Source organism: Armigeres subalbatus, chromosome 3, assembly GCF_024139115.2.
Source record: "Armigeres subalbatus isolate Guangzhou_Male chromosome 3, GZ_Asu_2, whole genome shotgun sequence".
Lineage (NCBI taxonomy): Eukaryota > Metazoa > Arthropoda > Insecta > Diptera > Culicidae > Armigeres > Armigeres subalbatus.
Window position 1 is genome coordinate 175,182,232 of NC_085141.1, and position 5,824 is coordinate 175,188,055.

A 5,824-nucleotide genomic window follows, 5' to 3' on the forward strand; every position below is an offset into this window, starting at 1 on the left:
GTTATCTTTGCAGATACGTATTTCGACCACAACTGTGTGGTCGTCTTCAGTGTCTTGTACTTGACTCGACTTTGAGTCGAAGTCGAGTCAAGTACAAGACACTGAAGACGACCACACAGTTGTGGTCGAAATACGTATCTGCAAAGATAACGAAAATTAACTGGTGGAATTAAATGGACAGTACTTAATTCGTCTTAGACGGTTTAATACATTCCACTAAACGAGCTTAATATATTTTTCTAAAATTTTAGGTTTTAAATTTTTAAACTAAAATTTTAAATTTCATGTTTTCAACTTGAAATGTTTCATTTCCAATATCCACTCTTAAAATATAATTTTTAATCAATATTTCTGAGTCATTTGCTTTCTTCACCTTTTATCCAAACCTTCAAGGCGAATCATCCCTGTATGCACCGGACGGAGTCTCCGTTTTCCGCTCATTTTTTCATTTCAGCATTCCTGAGTGATCTTCGCAACACCGCGAAAAGTAAGATTTTATATCCGGTGATGCTTTGCCTTGTTGGTAGGCAGTGGCTTTCGATTCTGCAAGTATACCAGGAACAACATTTTCACCATTTAATCTGGCTGGGCGGACAATAAAACGATTTAGTTACATACCTGCGAAAATACATGTTTTGTTTCCTACCGATGACAGATTTTTTGATGGGCCATTGAAGCGAGTCCTGGTTATTCTACCTGAAACTCGGAAAAATCAAATGAAGAACAAATTTTCGATCGGTGCTCTGGAGACCATATTTTACCCTTCCGCTGCTGAGAATAAAATTTGTGAATAACTTACCTGCAGAGCCGTTTTTCTCTCTCCGATGAAAATTGATCGATGTGTACTTTAATAAGCCCCGTGTTATAGGATCCTAACAGCAACTAGGATGAGCAATTCATTATTAAAATAACAAAAAATGCTCCACCACCGTGTCCTTTTATGGAAGTAGAAAATGAAAACATGGCTGACTGTCAGAAGCCGCTGTTACTGTGACGCGCTCGTTCCATATTTTTTGAGGCAATATTACGTCAATTTCGGTAATATTATATTTTATTGTGCACGTACAGCATTTTGAATGTATTATCATAGGAGAAGGTGATGAATTTTAAGTTTTCTTCGTGTAGCTTGATCATGATTTTTATCGACTGAATCTCATGGCGATCGATGTAATAATGCGTTGATGTGATGTGAAAGTACGGTTAATCATCAATTACATCGAATTATTAGGTACGTTTTAGAGAATTCCGTCGCTGCAAATTAATATATTTTTTGCTGTGTGGTGAAAAGGCGTATTGCAGCTGCAAATAGGGCTTATTACGGACTTCGTAACCAGCTTAAGTCCCATAGTCTGCAAACGAAAGCAAAACTCGCGCTGTATACTACTCTGATTCTTCCGGTGGCTTTATACGGCCATGAAACATGGACGTTAAAGGAGGCTGATCGGAGAGCTTTCGGAGTGTTTGAGCGTAAGGTGCTGAGGGCAATACTCGGCGGTAAACAGGAGAACGGCATCCGGCGCCGCCGCATGAATCACGAATTGTACCAGGTGTATAAAGGGCTGGATATTATTAAGCTTATTCAACACGGCAGACTACGGTGGGCTGGTCACGTTGTTCGTATGCCGGAAGAACGTCAAGCGAAGATAATATTTAGTAGAGAACCCGGAAGAGGTCGCAGGCTACGTGGAAGGCTGCGTACACGATGGCTTTTTGCAGTTGAAGAGGGCCTGAGGGCGCTCAATGTTCAGGGCGACTGGAAGCGATTGGCCCAGGATCGAGTCCAGTGGAGATGGACACTCCATTCGGCGTAGGTTCATCGAAGAGCTGTAGCCCATCAAGAATCAAGAAAGTACTGTTCCTCCTCAGTCGCCTGCGGATTCAACAACGTTGAAAATCTGGCACGTTTACATCGCACTATGGTCCAGGATACAGATTTACGCGGAAAGATGCATTTTATGCCAAAACTATATTTTTTAGAAAAAACTGTTGTTCTACAAAATTGTTCGAAATAATAAGGCCTTCATTATGGTGCAACCAAAAAATAGGGTGGCCCATCATATAAAAAAAATAGAAAATATTTTTTTATTTTTTGGAATATTGACATGTTATGTTCTACAAAGTTGTAACGCGGCTTAATCCAATCAATTTAGCTAAAAGTCTTTTTCTGTAGCTCTTAAGTTGGCTGATTTAGAGCAATTTTACCTAATTGAATTAGGGTGTACCTCACAAAAACAGTATTTTTGATATACTTTTTTTGTTTTAGATTTCTCGAAAAAGTCGTCTTCAGGTGACTTTTAGAACTAAAAAAAATGCAACTTGTCATGGGTAAATATGCTCAATATCTTCTACCGATCAAAAGTTATAATCGTTTTTCTGTCAAAATTACATTTTTTTCATAAGTTGATATCTCCGGTTAGGGCAGACCAAAAAAATATGTTTACACGTCATTTGGAAGAGAAATTCATATTCCTTATTATGTCAAAAAATTGGAGATATGTTATTTTTTTATCTCAAGTTTTACCAATTTTACTAAAATCATGTTTTTTCAAATAAATTGATATAACTCGACAATGGAAGAAGATACAGACGATATTCTTATAGCAACACACGCGTTTTGGAAAGCCCTGAAAGTCTTCATCCATAAAAATGATCCATAAAAACTAAATATTGATCCATAAAATTTCAAATTTGAGCAATTAATATCCTGATGATGATCCATAATTTCAGCCAAATGATCCATAATTTTGGTCATATGATCCATAATTTTGATAATGTGATCCATAATGCTCGGAAAGAAGGCCAATGAAACTATATTAATTGATCCACATATTTTATAAAATCTATGGATCATTTATGGATCATATCCCCAAAACTATGGATCATTTGAACAAAGTTATGGATCAAATGGCAGAATACAGAATTATGGATCATATGATTAAAATTATGGATCATATTACTGAAATTATGGATCATCATCACGATAAAAAAATGCGTAAATTTGAAGTTTTATGGATCAAAATATAGTTTTTATGGATTATTTTCCAAAGATTTATGGATCATTTGTCATGCGTTCATAGGAAAATAGCAAGCATTGTATTGTTTTAATGGAACACATTTCCCAATTAATTGCTAAACTTTAACTTAGTTATGGATCGAAAAAATATTCTTTATGGAATCTGATTAACTATTGTATGGATTTATGGTAGCATTTTAAGGAACATTCAGATGTTATTTATGGATCGTTTTCCAGTTTTTTATGGATTCGTCTTTATCGTTTATATGCAAAAGTATGTTTTGCCAACCCTAATCCCTAACAGGCCGAATTAATTGCAATATATTCATCTAACTCTTTTTTGGTGAAGTAAAAAATTGTGTTCGAAAGTAGCCTTGCAATTACGAACAAAGAAAATCATATAGGGGGAATGACGGCTTTGGCAGGTTTTGTTCTATTATTGGCAGGGTTTTTTTTATGACTGACTATGCTCAAATTTGGCCTAAACATTCTTTGCATATCAAAGCATATTGTGGCCAAATTTCATAAAATGTGGTCGACAAAAACCCCCCTGACAATAATAGAACAAAACCTGCCAAAGCCGTCTTTCCCCCTATCCACAGGCATTTTATTCCTAATTTGTTCCTTGCTTTTTAAAAATCTTCTCTCTGTTAGTTTATTTCAAAATACCTCTGTCCCTAATAGTAAACGTCACTAATCGTTTTTTGGTGGTCAAGAGTCGCAAAGTTATCTTAATTCTAGTATTAACTTGTTTTGGTGGTGGCGTACCCTTATATTCACGCGGTGTACTTACAGAGTCTTGGCGTTAACATGCAGCATTTCTATGGTACCAAACTGACCTGTCAGGTAGCTGTCCGGCGGTTGGCCGACGTTCCGGATGGGTTATATAGGATGCAGACGTGCAACCATCGGTCGGTCGAGCGGGCGACGTTGTTGGTTTGGTAGTAGTACGACGGTGTTTTACTCTCCAACTTGGAAGTAACGTTGGCATGGCTCCGATCTGATCATCGCAGGTATCGGCCTTTCGTGGCTTATCTGGTCGGAGAAATTTTATCATCATCCAGCGTGAAGAATTGGAGATAGCAAAAAAAATGTTGCGGGTGATGCCGCAAAATAGAGCGTTGAATCTTGTCTTGAGGACATGACCGCTAGCTGGTTCAGTGGTCCACCATTTCTACAGCTGCCGGAAGAAAATTGGCCAAAACAAAAAAGTCACCGGAAGAGGTCCAATACGACGTGAGGTTCCCCGTAGTACTGCCCAAAAATCATCGACATACTAATCTCATAGTAGACTACTATCATTGAAAATTCTTGAATGATAATTATGAAACAGTCGTCAACGAGCTACGATAAAGATTTTACATCGCTCAGCTACGGGCTATTGTTCGAAGAATACCCAAGCGATGTCAATGGTGCATAGGGATTAGAGCCAAACTTGCAGTGCCAAGAACGGGGCAACTTCCGGCGGCACGCCTATCTCCCAGTGTTAGACCGTTCACTTATATAATGGTCGACTATTTTGGACCCATCGGGGTGAAGGTAGGACGAGCATCTGTAAAACGTTGGATTTGTCTTATAACTTATCTTACGATACGATACGTACACGTTGAGGTCGCGTACAATTTGTCTACAAAGTCATGCATTGCTTGCCTACATCGCTTAATCTCCCGACGTGGATCTCCTCTCGAAATATATTCCGACAATTAGTATAACTTATCTGGGGCAAATCGTGTATTGCAAATCGAGGAGCAAATCCAGCGTATCGAACGGGACGCAGCCGCAACATTCACTAATGCGGAAACAAAGTGTTTGTTTGTACCCCCATCGGCACCACACAAGGGTGGCTGGTGGGAGCGTATGGTACGCTCTATCAGAAAGCGATGGCTGGCTTCCCTAGTGATCCGAAGCATGACGGCGATGGACTACATACCCTAGTAATAGAAGCCGAAGCGATCGTAAGCTCGCGACCGCTTACTTAACTGCCACTTTTTTTTTTTTTTTTTTTTTAACTAATTTTATTTGCTAATTATCTACATGCATTCATCTCTTAGACTAGGTGTTCCGTGTTTTCTTAACACTATCATCCTTATTTGCTATGTTATATTTTTAGTTATTATTAATACATTTCAATTGCCTCTGGCAGTTAGAATTTTTCCTCTGGTTGAATTAAACCATGTAGGAATTACAATGTTTTCTACTTAAACTAAACTTAACCTAATTTATACTAAGGGTACAAGGAGCTAATCGTTGCAATAGAAGATTGCAACGATTTTATCTAAAATTGGAAATTATTTTGTTGGACATTTGTTGCAATGTCTCAATATTAGAAATTCTATGAAGTTCATTGGTACTATACCACGGAGGCAACTTCAGAATCATTTTCAGAATTTTATTTTGAATCCTCTGGAGTGCCTTCTTTCTGGTATTGCAGCAACTAGTCCATATTGGCACAGCATACAACATGGCAGGTCTAAAAATTTGTTTGTAAATCAAAAGTTTGTTCTTAAGACAAAGTTTTGATTTTCTGTTTATAAGTGGATATAGACACTTAATATATTTGTTACATTTGGCTTGAAGGCCTTCAATGTGATTTTTAAATGTTGATTTTTGATCTAGCAGAAGTCCTAAATATTTAGCTTCGCTAGACCAATTAATTGGAACCACATTCATAGTGACAATATGTCTGCTAGAAGGTTTCAAATAAGAAGCTCTCGGCTTATGTGGGAAAATTATAAGCTGAGTTTTGGAAGCATTCGGGGAAATTTTCCATTTTGCAAGTAAGTGGAGAAAATATCCAAACTTTTTGCAATC

The 5,824-nt window shown here is 37.7% G+C and overlaps 1 long non-coding RNA gene across 1 annotated transcript; it reads right to left on the reverse strand.

Annotated features, from left to right (window-relative positions):
* Positions 1–317: 317 nt before the first annotated feature.
* Positions 318–1,066, reverse strand: LOC134227127 (uncharacterized). The gene is made up of 3 exons (XR_009983616.1): positions 800–1,066; positions 619–696; positions 318–543 (listed from the first exon to the last, which is right to left on the reverse strand). It is a non-coding gene; the product is annotated as an uncharacterized LOC134227127 (long non-coding RNA).
* Between the last annotated feature and the right edge of the window lie 4,758 nt (positions 1,067–5,824).